Source organism: Topomyia yanbarensis, chromosome 2, assembly GCF_030247195.1.
Source record: "Topomyia yanbarensis strain Yona2022 chromosome 2, ASM3024719v1, whole genome shotgun sequence".
In the NCBI taxonomy this organism is placed as follows: Eukaryota; Metazoa; Arthropoda; class Insecta; order Diptera; family Culicidae; genus Topomyia; species Topomyia yanbarensis.
In genome coordinates this window covers 52,747,978-52,774,947 of record NC_080671.1, presented here as the reverse complement: position 1 = coordinate 52,774,947, position 26,970 = coordinate 52,747,978, and the positions used below count along the sequence as shown (strand labels likewise).

At 39.8% G+C, this 26,970-nt stretch overlaps 1 protein-coding gene and 1 non-coding gene across 2 annotated transcripts in view; one reads left to right on the top strand and one right to left on the bottom strand.

Moving 5' to 3' along the window:
- LOC131684958 (bone morphogenetic protein receptor type-1B) overlaps positions 1–26,970 on the top strand; it is a 550,923-nt gene that overhangs the window by 308,258 nt on the left and 215,695 nt on the right. The gene's annotated exons all lie outside the window — the stretch shown is intronic.
- On the bottom strand, positions 20,141–20,212 carry Trnap-ugg (transfer RNA proline (anticodon UGG)). Its single transcript has one exon. It is a non-coding gene; the product is annotated as a tRNA-Pro (tRNA).

Below are 26,970 nucleotides of genomic sequence, written 5' to 3'. Positions count from 1 at the left end.
TCAAGGTGTTATTTTGATGTATACTTGTTGACTGATGATTTGACGTTGTACTTTCTATATATATTTGTTGACTGATGTCGATGTTATGTTAGTTTGATATTTTTTAATTACCAAATCGACGTACTGAAACAAAACAAAAACTTTCACTGCGCAGTAATTTATGGATAATTAATCAATGATGTTGTAGACTCCCCGAAAATCAGAAAAGAATAAATAGCAGTTAGTTTTTGAAAGGACGATACGCTTTCAAAATTTTTTGGTGCAAGCTGCATATAAAATTAAGTTTTCTAAATCAAGAATCACATATATTTCGTCAGGATGGAGTGCCCCTCATTCTCCTTTTTTCATCTGACTGAGGCCGCCTATGATGGAAAGAAGCGAAAGTGTTTAAAATAGTACCAAGCAACATTAAATTAACTGTGTTACAATAATTTCGTCTTCACACTTAACCTCCGAATCAACAGCCAACATCATCCGAGACATAAAAAATGGCAGGTAACACTTGTTAGTGCCAATAAATAGTAACATACCGCTAACGATGATGACAATGAGTATGAAGTGCAGGACCTCCATGTGACAGTAGGCAAGAAAGGCAATGTTTCGCCGCCGCGAAAACTGGTCCCAACGCGTCCCACGCCTGATGGGACTAGGAATCGAATCAGATATCAGATTTAAAATAACATGAATTTAATCATACACATATGACAATTGTTCTCGTTTTATTCCATTGAAACGAAATCGTCAAATCTTGAAACACCGTACAGTTGCACTCTCAGGAAACCCAGCAGTGATAAGTGCTCGGACGCTGATTCCATCAGTCTACTTTTACCTTATCGATATTTCAAAGTGACTATTTGTTTGGAGTGCTTTTTTCATATATGGCACTTCATCGATCCTTATCGATGTTCTCTGAACCGTAGGCGCGTGAGTTTGATTGCACTGTACACATCCGTTGACGTTCGGTCGGTAGGAAGGACAGATTGTACCGTTGATTATATGGACTCAGACCCAAACGGCAATAAAAGTGCATTTCGAAACGATGAACCGTCATTTCAGTTTTTTTTCTACAAACAGAGCAACGAATATGCACTTTGATGTGTTTTGCCAGACGGTTTGAAGTGTCTTCCGTGGTTTTGTTGATATTTACCACAACCTTTTTTCCTGTCAGAGGCGTGGAGTTGCGACGAGGATCAACGGCAAAGAGTTGAAAAGCATTTATGAGTTTTGACGAAGACATGTTCCTCTTCTTGTGACCATCAGCAGTATCCGACTTGAGCGTTGTTGGTCGGTTTTCCTTTGCACGATTCGTCACTTCTAGAGTTCTCTGTCTATATAATTAACCTAGATAAACAGAAACGGTTCAGCACCGATTTAGCTTGGACAGACTGTCGGGGTGCCGAGCTCGCATATCACCGTAGCAACGAAATGCCACAGGTACCATAAAGTTGTACAACATCATAACCACGAGCCCACGACATAGCCAACTTGGGATTGGCCATCGGCAGCAGCACACACCGAACCGACCCTGCTTCGGTCTTGTCCATTTGTGTCTTGAGCGTTCGGGTGCTTGATTAGGGCTATCGGGAACAGTTTTATTTGAACATATATTGCACCAACCGGAGCCATTCTCCGTTTATAAACATTTTCCTTATCTGACTTTAACCTCTTTTCATTTTCCCCTTTTTTTCGTTACAGGTAAGCACCAAGCTGCTGAGATTATGGCACAGATGGCGTAGATTTTCTGCTGGCTGCGAGTAGTTCGACGACCATTTGCAGGAAACGAGATCTCTCTGCTTTAGATCGTATATGGGCAAATCAAGTATATACCGGCTCCGGTGCGATGTGTACTTGACAGAAATGATTAATTTTTACTATCCAAATTGATGCCGACCGGAGGAGCCAAATTAAATCTGTCATAAATGGTGCAGTGTAATGGGTATAGTCCTGAAATGGTCGCAATGACGTGTGATCGCAGAGCTGAGATTGAGCTGCCCGGTTACCATATTGTGCTTCAATTCACTTTGAAGGGAGATTGATTGAAATGTGAACTAAAAAGGCATTCAAATGTATGGTAAGTTTTGACAGGTTCGTGCATGGGTGCTGGCCGTTCTATTCAATAATGGCTTTTGAAATTTCGGGAAAATCGTGAGCAGCCTGAAAAACAACTAATAGTAGCGGCTTCCAAAATTACAAATATGTACAGCCAACATCTTCCGACACCTAGTCAAACGTACCGAATCGATTTGAAAATAGAACACACACGAAGTTTCGTTCCAAATGGTTCGCTTCTCCTGTTCCTACTGCACGTGTTGATCCTTGCACTTATGATAGGAGATCATTTTCCATCTTCGGTATGTTTTCCTTTCTCTTTTCACCTCGATCTAAAACGGTTCCATTAGCCCGTCACCGAACGACTGAGTTCGTCGTAATGGCAACCATATGGCCAAGATCAGCTGGAGATGGAATGCATATGAGCGTCAGAGCGATCTAGGTTTCACGATGATATAAGGCCATTTTAGGATATGCCTTATTTGGTAATTAATTTTTCGCTTTGTCACTGTCGTTTCGCATCACTTAACCGATGCTGGGTGGGAGCGAATCTTCAGTCAGTTTAACTACTAGAGATTTTCTGTTGAAAATGAAATGCTGTGAATGGAAAATTTTTTTAATAAAACTATTATCATTCGACAACAAGAACTTGATAGCTTGGGCCACATTTGCCTTTAAATAAATCTTTGGGAATTTTTGCCTGAATATTATCCACATCAAATCTTTTATCTCATCCTTGTCCCATCTTTTCGTTCAAATTTGTTTTGAAATCTGTTTAAATGCTTTTCAGATCTTTTCTTCGCCTTCCTCTTACTGCCTGCCTACCCCGAGAAAATCCCAGCCAGTATTTGTGATGTAGAATCCATCATCATCGAGTGCCTGGTTTTGGAGGTTCCATTTTACTGCACCCTCGTATTTAGTTCTCCTCTCTCAGCATAGGCATAGACGTGTCAGATTATTTATGATTTCTTACGTTTGGAAAGCAATTCAAACCGATTATGGTGTCAAAAATGTGTTTTTTTTGTATATATTCGGTTCTTGTTCGATAGACTCAGTTAGGCGGTTGTGCGTGTATGGAAAAATGCACGTGAAGAGGAGGAGGAGGAGGGACGGGGAAAACATTTGAAACGACAAACCCTGTACAGGAAAGTCATAATTCATATTTTGTTCTGCTGATTCTTAGTGCATTGCTGTGGGAACCAGATTGGACAGCTGGAAAAGTATTTATTGGAAATGCCATTGGGCATTGAGGGATTATTGAAGTAAAATTTAATGGATTGTTATTGAAACATAATGGTGATCGTAATGATTTGAAGGAGAAAATGGTTTAAAACCAGCTTTGCACGTGAAAAACACAAAACCTATAACTAAATTAGTTATGGAATTTGCATTTCAACTTCGTTTCATAAAATCCGACGATAACTTAGTGACAGATCTCACTAGTGACGCTAGCTCCAAAAAAGGAAACCCTATTTGTGTTTCAATGCAAACCCCTAGTCATGCGGGATGTCCCGCAAGAAAAGGAATTCTGATTAAGCTGATGATGATTGATGAAATCGAACCTTGGTTTGCATTAGTAAGCCAATGCATTATACTCTATGCTGTATTTGTCCTTAGTGCGCTAGTTTAGTCCTGTCACTAAGTTAGTGTCGGATTCTGATGAGACGAAGTCGAAACGCAGACTCCATAACTAATGCATATAAAAAATGTTCTTTTCGTATTTTGTTTAGCAAATAAAAACAAAAAATCGATAATATGGCATGGTGTATCGATAAAACTTTCAAGTTTTAAGAGATTCTTGGAAAATACTCTTGAAAACCTTAGCTCGTTTTAAGAGGACTTTATAATTAGTCTGAAGTAGGGGAAAGTGAGGCAATATCGCCATGTGGGGCGAGTTGAGCACCCCAGTTTTCCAAAAATCTATGAACAATTTTCGATTTTTTTGTTTGCACGATTGCTCCGTCAATCACCATTAGATGATGTAATACTTCAATTACGACAAAAAACAAATCTTAAATCACGAAAAATACAAAAATCTGACGGGATGCCAAAGAATTGAAAAAGAAAAGATTCAAGCTATATGAAATAAGCATTCGCATGACGTATGTGTACGGTAATTGAAAAATGCATACATCTTCGGAATATTTAACGTGTTTCTAAGTATTTCAAACATAAAAATAATATACCAAGACTTGAAAGTTTCCACAAAAAAAAATCTGCCAAAATAGTTCTAAGGTATGGGGCAAAATGAGCAGCACACAAATCTCATATAAGTTAATGCATTAAATTCCGAAAAATTTTCATATGTAAACGTTTTATACCTGAAGCTACTACGAACGATGAATAAAAATATTTGCGTGAGAAAATTACTCGCAAAAATATGATACAAACAAAATGGAAATTTGATAGTTCCGAAAATGCTGTTAAAAAACTATCACATGAATTTCATAGGCAACTAAATGCCACAAAATCAATGGAAAATATGATTCTTAATAATTATAAGTGAATTAAATTTGAAATTTTGTTACAAAATATAATATTTTGCGACATGATCATATTGCCCCTTAAGATGCCATATTGCCCCACAAGGTTTTTACCAAGCCAAAAATCCATCATTGCAAAAAACGATTTTATTTTATTTTCAAAGATTTTGAATTTTCTTTAGCATGTTTAGTAACTGCATGTGAAGAATACGTTTTATTCTTTCAATAGAGGACAATTTGGGATTATTTGTATGTTTTGCTGCAGATATATTTGCCTTCAACCTTAGACTACTCATATTGCCTCACTATCCCCTAGTTTTGTAGGTTTTATGTTTGGTTTTTAGGATCGAGTTTTCAAGACATCTTCAAGTGTATCTTAGGGTTAATTTTGTTACTTAGAAATTACATAGTTTTGTTTAGTTACATACCCATTAAACCAAAAATGGGTCTCGTCTCAAAATATGAGTTTTCGGCAACAAAAACCAAAGATTACTTGACCTAACGGTCATTTTTCATGAACAAATCATAAATTTGAAGACCTTGTCCAAACGTAAAGTCGGAAGTGCCCTGACTGTTCGAAGAAATCCCCTGCGTTATAGGGACGATCTAGGTGAAAGAAGAAATGCCTATGAATAGGTTGGATGGCCTCATGCTCTATCTACACACGGAAAATAATTTATTCCCAAAATCGTGAATGAATCGCCACGAATTCTGGAACAACACGTTTCGAAAACCGGAACGTGAACAAAAATCATGTGTTTTATAAATAAGCTTAATTTCCCTTCAGTAACGCCCGCCTAACGCTTTTATTAGTGGAAGTATTTGTTTTTTTTTGGTGAACTTCAGTCACTGTATCCGCCATGTCATTACGAAATCGATTCTCTGTAGGCGCACTAGTTCACAACTTTATGAATATCATTCATAAAACGAAAGGTTGAGTTATGCTTTTATTTATAGTTTTAGGAACATTATTCAGAGTCCGCCAATACGACGTGAACTGATTGATGATTTATTATCTGGTTTTCGAAGTTCTGAACTGGTTCACAAAATCAAAACAGTTTGGTTGCTTTCTCGTGAACTATTTCACGGAACTAGGGATTTTTTCATGAATTCTTTCAATCCTCGTGAGCTAATTCAATATTCCTAATATATTAGTCACGATTCAATATCCGTGTTCGCGAAATATTTCACAAGATCATAAAATATTATTCATGTATTCGTGAACTGGTTCATGATTCCTAGTGCATGATTCATGAGCCATCTTGCGTGCTTGTGGTATTTTGAAGATATCACTAACTATTTTCAATTTCGTGCAACTTTACACATGGTCATGAAATTTTTACGTGACCTATTTCACAAAATTAGGATTATCATTCGTGGAATAATTTTTGTTCCATGCAGTTTTTCATAATATGTCAAAGTCCAGCTGCTAACGACCATTAATAGGTACGATTAGCACCAACAATACATTATGGAGCAACAAATCGTGTGCGTGATATAATTCACAGAACAAGTAACCGCGAATCAGTCACACTCTCATGTTGTCACGTTACATCGAATACAAAAGTCGATAGTAACCAAAATAGCGACTAAGATCCTGGGGTGGCATTGCGCATCTCGAAACGAAAGGTTTATTATATGCAAGCTTGTATGAAAAAGTCGATTCGAAGTGGTTCCATAATGTCGCCCCTGAAATCATGAACATAAATCACTCTACTCGTGATTAGAATATTACGATAACGAGACTAGAAATTACGAAATCTGTATCACAGAACCCGAAACCATGAACATAAATCACATTACTCGTGACTAATAATTCAATAATCGTGACTATCGTGACTCTACTCATGACTGCAATTTCACAAAAACGTGGATTTCTAAACAAAAGTCGTGACCATGTACATAAATCACGCGACTTTGTCATAAAAATCCGCTAGTATTCTCACGAAGAAAATATCACGTTAACGTGATGAGAAATTACGAGAATCGCGACTAAGCTCCTGAAATCATGAACATCGTTTAAATATTGATGTTCATTCGTTTTCGAGCTCTCCATCGAGACAGAGGTTGTTTTTTCTAGTCCGTAGTGCTGTGTGAGGCGATAAAGAATAGTTTTAATCCGCATTCAAGGTTATTTTGCCAGTTCGGTTCGGTCCTCAGTCTTTTGTTCGCGTGTGAGGATTAAACAATAGCCAGCTGTATAAGCTGGATCGGTTCGTCGTTGGACACCAGTTTAAAGCTAAGTGGTTTTTGTCTTTTGTAACACATTTATTGCTTTCTTCCGTCTGCGCGGGCGCTGACCCCGTGCGTTGACGTTTTCTATGGTTCCCTCTCCGGATGGTCAAATGGAAGTTGAATCGGGTTCAACTTCTAAGGCTCCCCCCCGGCCCAAATGCTATCCAGAACTTTCAACTGGTCCATTTGTGGTCTTCTTTCGGCCCAAGACTAAATCACTGAATCTTCTTCAGATTTCTAGAGACCTGACGGAACGGTTCTCGGCTGTGACCGAAATTTCAAAGGTCCGCTCGGACAAGATAAGGGTGTTGCTAGCCAACTCAAAGCAGGCAAACGATATTGCTTGCTGTGAGCACTTTACGCGGGATTATAACGTGTATATTCCGGCTGTAAGAGTACAATCCGAAGGCGTCGTAACCGATGAGAGTTTGACGTGCGAGGATCTGCTGAAGTACGGGGTTGGCCGATTTAGAGACCGCTTACTTCAGCCAGTTAAAATACTTGAGTGCAAACGTTTGCACTCAGTAGTAGTTGCGGGGGATGGTTCAAAAACGTACCCCCAATCAAACTCTTATCGGGTGACCTTCGCTGGTACCGCTTTGCCAAATTTCGTCCTCTTGCACAAGGTTCGTCTGCCTGTGCGTCTATTTGTGCCGCGGGTCATGAATTGCACAAAGTGTAAACAACTGGGTCACACAGCCACCCATTGTAGCAACAAGGCCCGCTGTGGAAAATGCGGGGAGAATCATCTAGATGATTCGTGCAGTAAGCAAGCCGAAAAGTGTCCTTACTGTGCGGAGAGTCTGCATGATATCTCGGCATGTCCCGCGTACAAACTACGCGGGGATAAACTGAAACGTTCCCTTGCGGGACGATCCAAACATTCTTTCGCAGAAATGTTAAAGAATGCTACGCCACCATCCTCAGCAAACATCTATACTCACTTGCCTCCTGACGAGGGCGAGGCTGGTAACCCACAAGAGGGAACATCTACTAGGGTGCCTAGAATTTATAGGAAGAGGAGGAACACTTCCTCTCGTAAAGTTCCTTGTAAAGGCCAGAAGGTGTCCCTTGACGGGGCTCCGAAAGTGACATCTATTGGAAGTGTTGCAACCAAACCGAAGCAATTAGCTCCTGGTCACGGAGGATTAAGCTCAGAGAAGGAGTTCCCAGCACTTCCAGGAACATCAAAAATCCCAAGTGTTCCTTTGTTTCAGTTCGAGAGTAATCACAGCACTGGAATTATAAAACTCTCGGACATAGTGGACTGGATAATAAAAACTTTCAATATTACTGATCCTATTAAAAGTCTTATGTTAGCTTTTCTCCCTACAGTGAGAACATTTTTGAAGCAGTTGACTGCTAAATGGCCCCTCCTCTCAGCGATTGTATCCTTCGATGGCTAACTCATCGAACGAGGTCACGGATTTGATCACTGTTCTACAGTGGAATTGCAGAAGTATTATCCCGAAAATCGATTCCTTCAAAATTTCAATAAATAATTTGAGTTGCGATGCATTTGCATTATGTGAAACTTGGTTAACTTCCGACATAGAACTCAACTTCCACGACTTTAATATTATTCGCCTGGATCGAGACACCCCCTATGGAGGAGTGCTTTTGGGGATCAAAAAGTGCTATTCCTTCTACAGAATTAACCTTCCCTCGATAACAGGTATTGAAGTTGTCGCTTGTCAAGTAACAACCAAAGGCAAAAGCCTTTGCATAGCTTCCATATATATTCCCCCCAACACCGCGGTTGGGCACCGACGGCTACAAGACATCTTAGAATCCCTGCCAGCACCGCGACTAGTTTTAGGAGACTTTAACTCTCACGGTACAGCATGGGGTTGCCTCTATGATGATAACCGGTCTTCCTTAATTCAGGATCTTTGCGATAACTTCAATTTGACAATTTTAAACACGGGTGAAATGACACGGATTCCCGCTCCTCCAGCGCGCCCGAGCGCCTTAGACTTGTCCCTTTGCTCAACATCGCTGCGGTTAAATTGCACGTGGAAGGTAATTCCTGATCCCCACGGCAGCGACCATCTGCCGATTGTAGTCTCAATCAATAACGGTTCAAGGCCATTGAAATCAATCAATATTTCGTATGACCTCACACGAAATATCGATTGGAAGAGCTATGCTGCCGCGATATCCGACAACATCGAATCTACCCAAGAACTTCCTCCGGAGGAAGAGTACAGCTTTTTGGCTGGCTTGATTCTCGACAGCGCGAATCAAGCTCAGACTAGGCCAGTACCCGGCGCGAACATACAAAAACGTTCTCCCAATCCCTGGTGGGATAAAGAGTGCTCAGACGTGTACGCAGAGAAGGCCGCCGCGTTTAAGACCTTCCGGAACGACGGGTTACCCGCCAGTTTTCGACAGTACGCGACGTTAGACAAGCGAATGAAGAGTTTGATGAAAGCCAAAAAACGCGATTATTGGCGCCGGTTCGTCGACGGATTAACGAGAGAAACATCGATGAGCACTCTTTGGGGAACAGCCCGACGTATGCGAAATCGAAACAGTACTAATGAGAGCGTGGAATATTCAAACCGTTGGATATTCGATTTCGCCAAGAAGGTTTGTCCGGATTCCGCCCCGGCACAGAAGATTTACCGCGCCGCGTCTCCTCACGATAGCGCGAACGAAACACCTTTTTCGATGGTGGAGTTCTCACTTGCTCTCTTGTCGTGTAACAATAAAGCTCCGGGGCCAGACAGAATCAAATTCAACTTGTTGAAGAATCTGCCTGACTCTGCCAAGAGACGCTTGTTGAACTTATTTAATAAGTTTCTCGAGGCTAACATTGTCCCACTCGATTGGAGACAAGTGAAGGTCATCGCCATCCAAAAACCAGGAAAACCAGCCTCCGACCACAATTCGTACCGTCCGATCGCAATGCTATCCTGTATCCGGAAGTTGTTCGAGAAAATAATCCTATCCCGCCTCGACAATTGGGTCGAAGCAAATGGCTTACTGTCAGATACACAATTTGGCTTTCGCAAAGGCAAAGGGACGAACGATTGTCTTGCGTTGCTCTCAACTGAAATTCAAATGGCCTATGCTAGCAAAGAGCAGATGGCATCAGTGTTCCTAGATATTAAGGGGGCTTTTGATTCAGTTTCGATCAACATTCTTTCAGAGAAGCTGCACCAGCATGGTCTTTCAGCGACTTTAAACAACTTTTTACTAAACTTGTTGTCGGAAAAGCACATGCATTTTTCGCATGGTGACTTATCGACATCACGATTTAGCTACATGGGCCTTCCCCAGGGCTCATGTCTAAGCCCCCTTTTATACAATTTCTATGTCAACGACATTGATGAATGTCTTGACAATTCCTGCACGTTAAGGCAACTTGCAGACGATGGCGTGGTGTCTGTTACGGGACCCAAAGCTGTCGATCTACAAGGACCATTACAGAATACCCTGGACAATTTGTCTGCTTGGGCTATTAAGCTGGGTATCGAATTCTCCACGGAGAAAACTGAGCTAGTTGTATTTTCAAGGAAGCGTGAACCAGCACAACTACAGCTTCTATTAATGGGTCAAACTATCGCTCAGGTCTTCACAGTAAAATATCTAGGGGTCTGGTTCGACTCGAAATGTACTTGGGGATGCCATATTCGGTATCTGAAACAGAAATGCCAACAAAGGATCAACTTTCTTCGTACAATAACCGGAACATGGTGGGGTGCCCACTAGGGTGGGACAAAAAATGGAATCCAGCTCCGAGCAACTTTTCAGGTACCATTTGGGTCCTACAACAACTGTGCAAATTCTTAGCTCGATCATTGAAACTATATTTTTGCGCCCACTGTTTAAAGTTTACATGGGATTTTGTATGGAAAAACTAACTTCCACAAAATAATTCCTCCGGAAGTCGCCCATTGCTTCCTAAAAATAAATCGTTATGTGGCTTTTATGGGAAATTTAACAAAGAAACAAAGTCTCGAAGACCACGAAACGATCTGATGCTTGAGAAAAAAGTTATTAAGCAGAAACCGATTGATGCTCTGACGATTGATAAAATATTCATTTTTTCTAGCACCACTGTTGTTGGTTGTCCAATTATATGCAATTTTGTTTTGATCTTCTCTTAATGTCTCCAAATCATTTTTTTATACCGTCTGGCCACTTCGCAAGAGTTTTCAGGGATAAATTGAGTCTTGTTTTGTACATAATAAGAGAAAATTAAAGATTTTGTATATAGTTCGACCGTCAGCAGCAGTGATGCTATGAAAAGTGAAATTTTCATCAATCTTCAGGGCATCAATCGGTTTTTGCTTAATAACTTTTTCCACAAGCATTAGATCGTTTCGTGGTCTTCTAGACTTTGTTTCCTTGACAAATTTCCTATAAAAATCAGTCATCTATTTATTTTTAGGAGATAACGGGCGACTCTTGAAAGAATTATTTTGCATAAGTAGATTTCCCCATACGAAATCCCATGTAAACTTTAAACTATGGGCGCAAAAATATAGTTTCACCGACCGAACTAAAAATTTGCAGAGTTGTTCTGGGAGCTAAATAGGACCCAAAAAGTAACTCGGAGCGAAATTTTATTTTTTTCATATAACCATGTCCCACTCTAGTGCCCACCCAGGAGACCTAATTAGGTTGTATCAAACAACGATACTGTCGGTAATGGAATACGGATGCTTCTGCTTTCGCTCCGCCGCGAACATACATTTCATCAAACTCGAAAGAATTCAGTATCGTTGTTTGCGTATCGCCTTAGGGTGCATGCAGTCGACCCATACGATGAGTCTCGAAGTGCTGTCGGGCGTTCTCCCGTTGAAAAATCGATTTTGGGAACTCTCATATCGATTGCTCATTCGATGCGATATCTTGAACCCGGTCGTGATTGAAAATTTCGAAAGGCTTGTTGAGCTCAATTCTCAGACCCGTTTCATGTCCCTGTACTTTGACTACATGGCGCAGAATATTAACCCTTCTTCTTACAATCCCAACCGTGTGCATTTCATAAATACTTCTGAATCCACTGTTTTCTTCGACACATCCATGAAAGACGAGATTAGTGGAATTCCGGACCACATACGCCCACAAGTGGTTCCAAACATTTTTTATAATAAATTCCGAGAAGTCGACTGTTCTAAGATGTTTTATACTGACGGATCAAACCTCGAAGGATCCACTGGCTTCGGTATTTTCAATCAAAAGTTCACCGCCTCCTACAAACTCAGTGACCCTGCTTCAGTTTACGCCGCAGAACTAGCTGCCATTCAGTATACCCTTGGAGTCATTGAAACATTACCCGCAGACCATTACTTCATCGTTTCGGATAGCCTCAGTTCCATTGACGCTATTCGCTCGATGAAACAAGGCAAGCACTCCTCGTATTTTTTGGGGAAAATACGGGAGCTACTGAGTGCTTTATCTGACAACTCTTTCCAGATTACCTTGGTATGGGTCCCTTCTCATTGCTCCATTCCGGGCAATGAGAAGGCAGACTCCTTAGCTAAGGTGGGTGCCTTAGAAGGAGACGTTTACGAAAGACCAATTTGCTTCAGCGAATTTTTCAGTATTACTCATCAGAGAACCCTCGAAAGTTGGCAAACTTCGTGGAGCAGTGGAGAGCTGGGAAGGTGGCTACATTCGATAATCCCTAAGGTATCGACGAAACCTTGGTTCAAGGGGATGGATGTGGGTCGTGACTTCATTCGTGTGATGTCCCGACTCATGGCAAACCATTACACGCTGGATGCACATTAGAGTGGGACATGGTTATATGAAAAAAATAAAATTTCGCTCCGAGTTACTTTTTGGGTCCTATTTAGCTCCCAGAACAACTCTGCAAATTTTTAGTTCGGTCGGTGAAACTATATTTTTGCGCCCATAGTTTAAAGTTTACATGGGATTTCGTATGGGGAAATCTACTTATGCAAAATAATTCTTTCAAGAGTCGCCCGTTATCTCCTAAAAATAAATAGATGACTGATTTTTATAGGAAATTTGTCAAGGAAACAAAGTCTAGAAGACCACGAAACGATCTAATGCTTGTGGAAAAAGTTATTAAGCAAAAACCGATTGATGCCCTGAAGATTGATGAAAATTTCACTTTTCATAGCATCACTGCTGCTGACGGTCGAACTATATACAAAATCTTTAATTTTCTCTTATTATGTACAAAACAAGACTCAATTTATCCCTGAAAACTCTTGCGAAGTGGCCAGACGGTATAAAAAAATGATTTGGAGACATTAAGAGAAGATCAAAACAAAATTGCATATAATTGGACAACCAACAACAGTGGTGCTAGAAAAAATGAATATTTTATCAATCGTCAGAGCATCAATCGGTTTCTGCTTAATAACTTTTTTCTCAAGCATCAGATCGTTTCGTGGTCTTCGAGACTTTGTTTCTTTGTTAAATTTCCCATAAAAGCCACATAACGATTTATTTTTAGGAAGCAATGGGCGACTTCCGGAGGAATTATTTTGTGGAAGTTAGTTTTTCCATACAAAATCCCATGTAAACTTTAAACAGTGGGCGCAAAAATATAGTTTCAATGATCGAGCTAAGAATTTGCACAGTTGTTGTAGGACCCAAATGGTACCTGAAAAGTTGCTCGGAGCTGGATTCCATTTTTTGTCCCACCCTAATGCACATCTCCGGCGTATTGGGCTCGTGGATAGTGGTATCTGCGCTTGTGGCGACGGCTATCACGACATCGAGCACATTGTCTGGGCGTGCACCGAGTACAGTTCCGCTAGGTCTCGGCTAATGGATACCCTGCGGGCCCGAGGAAGACCAACCAACGTCCCGGTTCAAGATGTGCTGGCAAGCCGCGATGTTCTCTATATGTCCCTTATATACACCTTTGTGAAAACCATCAATATACAAGTCTAAATGCCCCTTGTTATCTCCTTATCATTCTCAGAACGCTCTTCCACCTGTATCAAACCATCTGTATCGAATGAGCCAACAAACACGGGACCTACGGCACGAACATAACGCGCTTAACTCGAAATGTAGCCGATCCACATCTGAGCCGTACTACGAAATCGTCTGGAAAAACCCCTGCCATCTTGAGGAGGACCACCCGGCGTCCCAGTACATGATTCCCCTGATGAAGGCCACCCGAGTTTGTAATCCATCCGTTGATCTCACGATGCCTGAAACTGAAATAATTTTCTCTCCCTGCCATCTTTGTCTACCCTCCCTCCCCTGACTCTTATACCCAGAAGTAACACCCCTACCCCCCCCCCCCCCCAATATCATCACGAAGCATTTAGCTCTTCTTGTCTCTTCTAGTTTTAACTATTATATTATATAATCTCGTTGAAATTGCTCAACTCTACTACCCACAAAAATAACTATAATTACGAATCTTTACAAAATTCAATCATGCCCTCTAGTTATTCCTAGTTTTAAGTTAGTCGTAAAAAATTGTCCCCCTTAATTAAACATTATTTGCTCCAATAATCTCACTGATAAAAATGTCAAACCATATTGCCACAAAAACTAAATGACCTCCCTAATCTTACGAAAACAATATTATCCCCTTGTGTAGATATATAAGATAGCTATAAAATCGCATTAGTTTCATTTTTAAAAAAATCAATATGTAATCCCCTAGTTTTAAGCAATTTAAAATGTAAAACAAAACAAAATTGGCACCTTTAAGCTAACGCAACGTGCCTTATCAAATAAACGATTTGAATAAAAAAAAAAAAATATTGATGTTCATGATTTTAGGTTCATGAAATTAACTAGTATCATAAGAAAAACTAAACATGTCCCAGGAATAACCACAGTAACATAACCAAATATTCGAATGTATTGCGTTATATTTGGGCGAACTAGCTTTTCTGGAAACACAAATAGTTTCATGAATCTATTATTAGCACTACAGTATATTTCTCCTTAATGGAGAAAATTTTTGGCAAAAAACTATTTTTTCTCCATTAAGCGAAACCCGGGACTATTGGGAGCTACCTAAGACAATCGCCCTTTTAGGTGGATAGATGTGTAAAAAGTTATTGGTCAAAGGTTGTTCGTCCGCTAACCTCAGCTACATTTTGGTGACATAAAGGATCATTTGCAACACTCCATGGCAGCGCCAGGCGACGATTTGCAAAACATTACATTTTTCTATCCTTTTGCGATGTAGGGATGATTTGGACCTCCCTACTGGACAATTCAGACCGTAATTTTTGTACAATGGAATTATGTTTAGAGTAGAGTGGGGTCAAGTAGGGCAGTTTTCTTTGACGAGCTTGTGCGATGGTATTTTAGCACTGATTTTGACAAACAAGCACTCGTTGGAAAGGTTTACATCCGGCATTGCCTTGGCGACAATGAATGCCTGGCTAAATATTTTTCAAGCTTAAGTCTAACAATGCGAAAAAACTTTGTCTCGATTTTTTTTAAATCTGGAGGTACGACAGGTCACTATTTTAGTGGAGAAAAATTTAGGTGAAAACTATTCTCTTCCCAACTAAGGAGAAAAATGTTTAAAACAACCTTTGTGCGTTAAGGGCCCAAAACCTATAAATTAGCTGTGGAATTAGCGTTTCGACTTCGTCTCATCAGAATCCGACCCTAACTTAGTGACAGGACTAAGCTAGCTCCGGATAGTTTTTACATAAATTTTTCTCCGCTAAGGAGAAATATAGCATCGTATACTCCTTTTCTTGCGAGACTTCACGCAGGACTAGGGGTTTGCTCAAAAACACAATTCGTATTTTCGTTCTTGGAGCTAGCGTCAGTCAGATTCTGAGGATTCAGATTCTGATGAGAAGTCGACACGCAAATTTTTATAACTAATTAATTAAGTTTGAGTTTTTGTGTTTCGAATTCGTCTTGTCAGTAACTAGCACCAACTAAGTATCTAGTTAGACGATGTATCTAAACTTGTTCTGTGTGATGTCAGCGAATGAAGTAAAGCAAAAAAAAACGAATAAAATACAATACAGTTCCTTTTAGCTTTTTCTTTTCCAAACGCAAAAGGTCTCACCTGCGATCCTTTTGAGGGTTTTCGTGGTTTGTAATGAGTTTCCATCAATTAGACTTGTTTCTCATGCAATACAACAAATACTTTAAAAATCACCTATCGTTTATTGAATATCGGTTGGATGATTGTAAATTTTTAGTATTTTCTACAAAGCATTGCCCATAGGAATATTCGTTCGATCAAGTCGAGCTTTGCAAAGCCCCGCAAGGCGCTTTTCCAGGAAAAAATCTCGTCATCCCCATTTCAAAAATCACCATATTGTTGAGGTTATAGACTTTATCTAAACCGGAGGTCGCCGTCTTAGATTTCAAAATGGCTTCTGACATCGATATCCGTTACCTACTCGCCAGCTCCATATTATTGAGGTTATAGGGGTTACCAAAAATACAGAAAGATCTGTATTTATACAGATTTTTCAGCCATTTTCAGACCAAGAATCTCTAAGTAAAGATAGATTTTTGTGTATAAGTACAGATATACAGATTTTTGAGAAATTATGTTACAAAAACTATTCTTAGGAATATTATTTTCAGTTTCAGTAATATTTCCCCTCTGTCTCTCTCAGCCCAGCCCTCTATATTAAAATTATCTTCACTTTTGAGAGTGGTCGTTCACTCTGAAAGGTGAAGGTTTGTAATATACTCAAGTTAGCACCCAGCAAACGCCTTCTACTTCAAGAAACGTTAATTGTAATGTTCTGTGACTGTGTTAATCCTCATTTTTTGTACGTAAATTCGACAGCTACATTAGTCGACTTAATGTATATAACATTATATATCTACAAAAGTCATTAAATGAAGAAAAAAATTATTTTTGTATTGTGCAACTCGATAAAGTTCAACTTTCTTGATGTAAAACATCAGAACGATTTGTGTTGGTTCTTTAGGAAAATATAAACAGGTGCTTGTTTGACTTATTTAAACCATAGTAGTTAGTATCTTCGTTAGATAATCTAAAAGGTTAAACGACTCAAATGATTCGATACGTAATTTCGTTATTTCGAATGTGGTTCGTAAAAATGTTACGTAAATCGAATGTTACGTTAAAAAAGAGTTTGTGAATGGAGGTTTTAATTTATAGGGCAACCTGGTAGCCTAGAATACATTCAGACATGATCCGAAATACCCGGATTGGCCACGACGACGATGATGATGATGATCTGATTTCTTCATCAAAACACTCAATTAATTTCAAGATATTTTGGAAAAGAATTTTAGTATAATATTTAATATAAACTTATTTCACTGCTTGTTTTAAGTAGGTATGTGCACATGTTGCATGACTTCAAGGGTTGATTCCTATTTAGTTTTCTATTTCCACATTGGCGTTATAACCACAAACGCTCCGGATTCAATTTACTCTTCATCAGTAAAAAATCAGAACTGCTGGTCTGACCGAGACATCAGCCCCTACCAGTTGTTTCTACCGTTCATGCAAGTTGTGTGTCGTTTTTTGGATTGAGTGTCTAGCTAACGACATTATGGAAAAAAGTGTCAGATCGTGCTATGGATCTTTCAATTAGAAATCTTCAAGAACTTATTTAGATAATCATATTTATTTTTTTTTAATTTTCGGGTTCGGGTCGGGTTGGGTGATTACAATTTAAAAATTCTTGGATTCGGCTCAGGACAAGGTTTTTTAGTTTTTCGAATCTCGGATTCGAGTCGGTTTTTAAAATTATCAAGTTCGGGTCTAGTTCGAAATAAATGAACCCGACCATCTCCAGTGTGAATCTTAATAATCCTGGTTGAGAACTTGTTATGCCTATTTCACACATTTGAAGCAACATTTTATTAATTATTCGGTTTTGGCTATACATATTTCCTAAACAAGCTGTCATTGAATGTATCAATATTTGGATTTCTACTTAAATCCCGAACCACAGTTTCGTGCGCGAATAATCAAATATAGTCATGTACAGTTAAACATTCAGTCTCAATTTATACGGATAAAACTGACACATCAAAGTGGTCCCAAGGGGAAGGAAAATTTATTTAACAAGCTTCGACTCCGAAATCACGGTTTGCTCCGTTGTTGCATCGCGTGATAGAGACAAACTTACTTAGGTACATCTAAGCTCAGATACAGATCACTCTCGCTGAGCGAGCGAACAAGACGGGGACGGCCATGCCGACCACTACGAACCGTATGGCTGAACGTCGCATGGTTTCTCAGGAGCAAAATTTATTACGTTGCGTGCCCCAATGTTATCAGTGTGTTTATAATTGAATATGTCTCGCTCGTGGTAATGGGTTGAATTGATACGATAGATTAATTTGTGGATTTTTTCCCCATTTGCTTTCGCTGTCACAACTGCACACGAGGCCCCGCCACTTGTGTACGAAGGAAAGTGTTTAATTTGTTTTGAAAACATTTGAATAATGAAGCTAATCACGTTCCACGAGAAATCGTTTGTCACTTTGTTGTAGCATTATCTTTCACTATAAAACATCCAATCACTTGCAGTGTTCTGGAAGTGAAATACCGGATGTTATTCTATGCTGTCGTCACAATGGAATCGTTAGGACGGGTGTGTTGATTGTTGTTGAAACTTGCCCCTTTCGTAACTGTGCTTTGTTGGGTATAAACTTATTATACATTTTTGTAAGTACAACCTCCGTGCGATCTGAGGGCAAAGATTGTACATGCATGCTTGCAAGTAAGCCGTACCCAAAAGCGACAGCGTAATTAAACTAAGGCGCGTGCAAGTTTCGAATGAAATCTCGGCCCATTAATCATTCCAAAGTCGTTCTAATATTTAAAATCCTTCCTCTGCATTTATGAATGGTTTAACACCCACCCACTTGGCTAGTATAGCATAGCCTAGCATAGCCCGTACTCATGACAAACGGATGTAGGAGACTGGCTATTCCATTATAGGAATGCAGTTTTATGGTGTCCCGCCCGGATTTAACATTGGAGGGCACGTTGAATTATAGGTTTGTTGAGTTTGTTGCTGCAATGCATATTTGGTCATTTGTAGTGTATCATAGTAGCTATTGATTCTTAATGTATTTCTTTATCAACTGTTAATCACAATATGCAGGGATCCAACAGGAAAATTTGGAACAATAGCTTTTTCAATTATTAATTCACTAGGTGTGTTGAAAAAATAGAAAATACTAAGCTATTCGATAATTATCGTATAAATTACCTTGAATGTAAAATAGCTGCTCGATTTTTTCCTTTTAACGCACCTAGTAAATCAATATTTGAAATGTACTATTGTAGAAATGTTCCTGTTTATTCTTGGTTTACTGTAATAGTTGACAGAATAGTACATAAGAAATCAACACCTAATGTGATAAGCGAAGAAATGCATATCAATTCTAAAGCAGTATTGTTCCCCATTCGACATTTGAAAATGGAACGATTTAATTACTCTACCGCAAAAAGCTAAACACGTACCCAAGTGCCTTTGCTTCAAAAATTGAACGTATTCTCGCGATTGGACCACAGCTGCATCCGAAAATCCTTAAAAGTCCATTTCCTGTTTTGAATTAGCAAAAACTCATTTCTCGGCCAAATTTCAGACCCGGCCCGCTTCACACGCGATCATGATTTGCCCTTTCGTCCCCCCGGGAGGTTCGAATCGCACTTTCAACGTGAAACATCTAACCGAAAAAAAATAGTCTCTGCCGAACGAACCACACATGAAAACACCCATTTTGCATGCTAATAAATCATAAAAATGTGTTTGGGTGAGAAACGTTTCATAAACAGCAAAATTAAGCAGATCTTCTTCTTGCTCTCGGCTGGGTCGCTGTGTTTTTTTCTGTGCCGTTGTTGTTGTCTTCCTTTGTGGCCATGATGCATGGGTTTTCCTTCCCGGAAGAACGCGCAGAAGCGAAAAAGCGCTCGGCTACTCCCAGCAGCAGCAGCAACGAACATCGATGCAGCAAGCGAGAAACCTTCCCAAACGGACATGTGTTTTGTGCACTGTTTTTTTTTCGTCTCGTTGGTTTCTGTCTTACGCGACCAGTGCTTGAGCTCTTTGAATACGAGAAGATTGGATTCTGGATGGTCTCAGCAGGTTTCCCAGTTAAATGCGAAGGTTAAAAGGTCTCACAATTCTTAAAAATTTACTCAAGGTCAGGTTGATTTGCCAGCAGATGTGAACTGTTGCATTCATTAGTAGAGCCTCCGGGTGTCCCATGCTGTTTATTTGTCCTAGTGTTTTTTCGCCGTTTTTGGAATTCTTAGAGGTTCACCCCTTTTGGAACACGTTGTTGTCCTCAATTTTCTGATGATCATTGTCTCTCTCTCGCAAAAAGTAGTGGGGTTCCCAACTGGGTTAGTTTGATACAAAAGGTCAAACTGTAATCAAATTGAACTAATCGTCAAACAAAATAATCATATTTTGAATACATAAAAAAAATATGGGCTCAACCGGGATTTGAACCAGGGACCTCTCGCACCCAAAGCGAGAATCATACCCCTAGACCATTGAGCCGCGTTGGTATCGAATGAGTCAATCTGGTTAATGTTCCGAAATTTGTAGCTAGAGTAATTTTTCCGAAATGCATAGTGATAATAGTTGCTCGTAAAGTGAAGCAAAAGTGTAACCAACTGTATCGAGTTTATTTTTTCGCACAGGTACCGTCAGTAAGAGTGACGCTGTGGCGCTAGTAAGCGTACAAGCTTTCAATACATAGTAGATTGTAATATATCCCAAAAAAATGATAATTTGGGAAGATGTTTTTAACAAAATTCTCGAGGATGTAGGGCTACCCGGCGCTTGCGAGTGAAATGTAAAAAAAATGATATTCAAAATGGAAAATTTTTCAACAATATGGCAATGAGTTTTATTTTGGCGGGCATTTTTTTGGTAAATGAAAACCAATTGTTTTGGACTTTTTCAATGCACAGGGGGGTTCGCCAATGGGTCAAACAAGTAAAATTTTCAACATTTTGGGAATGAAGTTTATATTTCAAGGCAAGTAATTGGCAGTTGAAAATCAATAGTTTTAGACATTTCCAATGTACATGTGGGTCTGCCAATGTGCCAAAATGGAGAAATTATCAACTTTCTGGGAATGATGTTTACATTGTAAGACAAGTTGTTGGCAGATGAAAATCAATAGTTTTGTACATTCTCAATGCACAAGGGGGTCCGCTAATGTGGATTTTTTCAACTTTATGTGAGTGAGTTTTACATTGAAAGGCAAGTTGATGGCAGACGCAAATCAATAGTTTTGGACATTCTCAATGCACATGCCAATGTGTCAAAAAAGATAATTTTTGAACATTTTGGGAATAAGCTTCATATTAAAATGCTGATATTGCTGCTACTACTACTACTACTATTGATTTTCAACTGCCAACAACTTTCCCTTGAATCTAAACTCACTCCCAAAATGATAAAAATTTATTGACACATTGGCAGACTTCAAATACTAATGATTTACAACTGCCAACAACTTGTCTTTACATATGATACATTAGATCTCTCCACATTATTAAAAAGTTTTGAAATATACATGGGTCAGCTCAGATTTTTGTTTTAGGTGTGAATTTAAAAACTTTTGCCAAAATGGACATAATTTGGACATGATTTGGAGATGTCTCCAATCAAAAATCGTGTTTTTGCTATGTTTCCATAGCAGGATCACTTACACTCTGATTTATTTGGCCCTACATCCCCACGTATCAACAAAGGTTTTTCTTTAGACATATCTTAACATTTTATAACAGGTGAACATAGCTCTAATCGCAATAGAAAATTTGTTAACTGGATTTTTATATAGAAAAGTATATCAAAACCATTGAAAATTAGTAGTATACGTTGAAATGTCAATAACGGCGCCGGTCACATCCTTACAGTCATCGGAAAAGGTAACAAACGTTGTTATGGAGACCGTGTATACCTCCGCATCACCACGTTTGCCACGGGAAGCAGTTCTTGTTAGTGGGATGGGGTAAAGAGTTTTTTTTATTCATTTCGTTTATGTGATAGGCACAAATGCGTTAGCTTGGCGGTGCCAAATTCTCTTGTTTTTACATTTTGGATATTTTAAAACTAGGAGGTTACAATGTTGAATTTTTTTTTATGAAAGAGAAAAAAATTACAGCTATCTTAAGACTAGAAATGAGATTCTATATACAATAGACGGACAACAGATTTTTTTATGACAAATTTTAAAACAAGGGATTCAGTTGACATACAAGAGGGAAGTAATAGTATTTTACGAAATATTTTACAGTTATCTTAAAACTAAAAATATAGTTTGGTACACAAACGGGGAAAAAATATTTATGAGAAATTTCACAGATATCTTAAAACTAGGGATACAATTGTATTTACGAGATGGAGGACATAAGTTTCAATAAAGAGTAAAAATTGCAGCTATCCTAAAACTAGGAACACAGAATACAAATTTGATTTTTTTTAACGAAGACTTATGCTTGGTCAAGATATTCAGATATTCCACGTTTTCGTTGGTAATGTTTCGGTTACGCATACATCGAGCCGTACCCCAAAGAGTGCTCATCGCTGTTTCTCTCGTTAACCCGTCGACGAACCGGAGCCAATAACTGCGTTTTTTGGCTTTCATTAGACTCTTCATTCGCCTTTCTAACGACGCGTACTGTTGATAGCTAGCGGGTAACCCGTCTTCCCGGAAGGCCTTATATGAAGTGGACTTCTCCGCGTACAGCTCTGAGCACACCTTATCCCACCACAGGGTGAGAGACCGTCCATGGGTATTCGTGCTGGGTACTGGTTTAGTCTGAGCTTGATTCGCACTGTCGAGAATCAAGCCAGCCAAAAACCTGTACTCTTCCTCCGGAGGAAGCTGTTGAGTGGATTCGATTTTAACGGATATCGCGGTCGCGTAACTCTTCCAATCAATGTTCCGTGTGAGGTCATACGATACATTGATTGTTTCCGATGGTCTTGAACCGTTAGCAATTGAAATTGCGATAAGCAAATGATCGCCCCCTGGGATCAGGGATCACCTTCCATAAGCAATCTAACTGTAGCGATGTCGAGCATAGCGATAAATCCAACGCGCTCGCGCGTGCTGGTGGTGTAGGAATCCGCGTCATTTCTCCCGTGCTTAAGATGGTCATGTTGAAATTGTCGCAAAGATCTTGGATTAATGTTGATCTAATATCATCGTGAAGACAACCCCATACCGTACCGAGGCTCTAGGAGGAATGCAGATGGAAGCAATGCAAAGGTCTTTGCCTTTGATTAGAACTTGACAAGCAACAATTTTAATGCCTGGTGTCGAAGGGAGGTTAATTCGATTGAAAAAATAGCACTTTTTAATCCCCAAAAGTACTCCTCCATAGGGGTTTTCTCGATCCAGACGAATTCCATTAAAGTCGTGGAAGTTGAGATTTATATCGGAAGTTAACCAAGTTTCACATAATGCGAAAACATCACATTTTAAACTATTTAGTAAAAATTTAGAAGAATCGATTTTCGGGAGGATACTTCTGCTGTTCCACTGTAGAACAGTGATCAAATCGGTGACCTCGTTCGATGACGTAGCCATCGAAGGATACGATCGCTGCAAGGAGGGGCCATTTAGTAGTCAACTGCTTCAAAAATGTTTGCACTATAGGGAGAAAACGTATCAGAAGGCTTTTAAGAGGATCAGTTACATTGAAAGCTGTGAAAATTAAGTCCACGATGTCAGAAAATTTCATTAGTCCGTTACTGGACTGAGTGTCTGGTTGAATAAAGGGGACACTTGGGATTTCTGGTGTCCCTGGAAGTGGTGGGTACTCCTTGTTAGAATTAAAATTTCCAAGTCCTGGAGCAACTTGCTTCGGCTTTAGGGCAGCACTTCCGTTGGATTTATTGATTGTAGTTGGCGCACTCTGAGGAGACGACACCTTGGCACCCTTACGAGGCCATCTAGGGGAGGCTAGATTTCTCCTCTTCCTGGATTCCCCTGGGTTAACAAAAGATGTTCCCTCTTGTGGGTCGTCAGATTCTCGCTCAACGCAAGCCAAAAGAGCAAAGGAATTTTCGGAAAGGACTGATGGCGAAGCATTTTTAAGAATTTCTGCATTACAGCGCTTCGAGCGTTCCTTAAGGGAGCGCTTAATTGTATCCCCGCGCTGTTTGTACGCGGGGCATGATTTAAGATCATGAGGGAGGCCCCCGCAGTAAATACACTTTTCAATTTCTCTACCGCAAGCGTCATCCTCATGCTCCCCCTCGCATTTGCCGCACCTTTTCTTATTGCCACAAAAGCTGCTGGGCCTGGGCTTGCAATTGCTGCAGTTCATTACCCGCGGTACAAACAACAGGTAGACGAACCTTACCCAGGAGGACATAGTTGGGGAGGGAAGACCCGGAGAAAGTCCCCCAAAGCGAGTCTGACAATGAATAAGTTGTCTTATTATTCTCGGTTTTTGCTGAATACAGCTGCTTGCATTCCAGAATCTTCACGTGTTGAAGTGAGGGGTCCTTAAAGCAACCAACCCCGTACTTCGGCGGTTCGGTGACGACCCCATCGATCTCCACTGCCATACAAGGTACATACGCCTTAAATTGCTTTGTAAAACACTCGCTTCGAGCAATCTGGTTTGCCTGGTCGTGGTCATTCACTAATATGCGTAGTTTATTAGCTCTAACACGTGTTATCTGAGCTACGGCCGGGTAGTTAGCAGTCAGCTCCCGTGAGATCTCTAAAATATTAAGCGATTTCGTGATGGGCCGGAAATAGACCACCCAGGGTCCATTTGAACTGGATGGGTATGTTTTAATGCGAGGAGGACTGGGGGAATCAGGGGAGGGAGTGATTTCGGGTTTATCCAGTAAATCCATGGGAATATCATTCCCATTCAATGTTACTTCGCGGCCATTTAGGCACGAGGATAACACGTGGTGGCTGTAAACGAGAGATGAAATTTATATTCAGGGGAAAGGGATCTAAGAAGCAACGACCGGGGGAAAGGGAAATGAAAAAAAATACTTAGCTTATATAGCGGCATGTCCGGCTATTCCACTATTCACTTTACCAGCCTAGGCACCGGCGAACAAAGACTGCCTCTAACAATGGTTGACCTTCACTGGCAATGTATATATATTTATTCACTCTATGCACGGCACAAGAAAACGATCTGGTTCGTCCGAGAGCTCGGAAACGTATGGGGTATACAATTAAACAAATCTGAATTCACCTTGATGAGTGATACCGTCTATGCAACTCTCAATAGTGTTATCATGTGTTTATTTCTCTGAGCAGCCGGCTTCCGAGAATTTATGATAGATTTATCAACTTCAGCTCCGGGCAGCCGACAGTCGGGACTGTTGCATATGTTTAATTGAATCAAACGGCAGTTGAACGATTTTATTATTCATTGCTCCTTCCAACGAAACACGGCATTCCAAAAACAACACAATATAATGAAAAGCGATTACTTACCAATTCGGACCTAGTAAGAGTTATTTAACTATAGAATGGTACCTTGTCAACCGATTTACAGAAAGATTCTTTTTTTCTGAAAGCCTGACCGATAGCGCACATTTTTTTCTCAGATGACTTTTAGCTATCTCTTATCAGAGTGTGTCTATGCACTCTAGAACAAAAGATTGCAAAAGGTCTTAATTACCCCAACCCTCGTCTAATTCGGACACTTTTATTTCGCAACAGAAGTAATGAAAAGTCATTCCAGTATGTTTCAATATAATTTGATTAGCTTTTAAGGAAATTTCGATTCAAACTATACTAAATAAATTTATCGGAATTCGAGTCTTGTTCGAAGTAATTTGTTTGTTGTCCTGGTATGCGTTTACTAGATCGCGTTGGCAAGCTAGTCTATGGTGATACATGAGATTCAATCTGAGCTACTTCCATTTTTCCTCCCTTCTTCGGAGGTCGATCGCGCCTCTTTGATTCATGAGCCGCTGCCTCTTTACTTCTTTTTCAACCATGGCAATTAGGGTTCGCAGTACCGACCCATTTTGGCGAGAACCGGTACTGCAGCACTGAAGCCCCCAGTACCGGTAGTACCGGTAAAGTACCGGTACTAGAATATATTTTTCAAAAGATTCGAGAAACGCTTCAAAGTGAAACTGAATGCTCAAACTGATGTCTCATTGCAGTAGAAGGTATTTTTAAAATGTGGCACCTTCTTTTATTTCGAAATCTAGGCCACTTTGAATTCAATAACTGTTAAGCATTGCGACTTTCGTCGACTTCAACGGATGGTAAATGTAAGAAACCTTATTATCAACACTAAATGGAAGCGAGAATGTAAATTCGTGTACGTTGGTCTCATTTCCTTTTGGCATTATCGCTTTGTTTTATATTGGTTCCGATTTTTATGCATACCCAGGCTCCTAATTTCCTGTAAACTATGGAGTTTTGCTGACTTTTCCGATCACCAAAAATAACGAATCGCTCCATTCGAAGCAGTTCATCAACTCTAAAATTGTAAGCTACTAAATCGATGTTCGTTCTTTTATAGATAAAGATTTAAGTGCAAACCAAATACAGACATGACTTAGGCCACAGCCTTATTACGCGACACCCAGTGAATAATTGGAACCAATCAGAATGTCGCTAACAAAAAAATCAAAACAAATATTTACTCTTATGCTAGATGACTTTGAAATTTAGTAGAAGATAGTTGAAATTTCAACCAAATAGTGCAAGAATTTGAACATATCGTTCAATACTGCGGGAGTTAGTATTATTTAACTTCTTGAATTGAGCGACCGAAAATAAAAGTCGCAAGGACGGAACATGCTTTGTAAAGCCCGTTTCAAATATATTAGAATATAAAAACCGGATATAAACTTCAAGCATAAAAATCGGACTTCCGGCAATCGATGTCGTTTCGGTCTGTCTGTGACTGAAAATGGCCTCTTGAAATACATCAGCATCAAGTGGTCAAATTCCGCACTTCGTCAATTCGGTTTTAATATTTTACACCGCAGCTCAAAGCTTTGGACTTCTGGTGATAATTTTAGGAAGTTCGAGGTTTATCATCGATCGACCGGGATTCATTAACATCCAATTCGAACAATTTGGACATGGGCTGAATACAGAGACATTCAATGGCTGTCATCGATGGCTGCAGTGTGAAGGGAACGACAGAACAAATATGCCGTTAGACTGGTGGAATTCGAGCGCGACCAATGATCAATGCGAATGACAATTATCAAGCAATAGGAGCACTGGCGAATCTTCTGAAGCTCGAGTGATTTTTTTTAAATGTGTCAGGAATGTAAAGAATATTTCGACA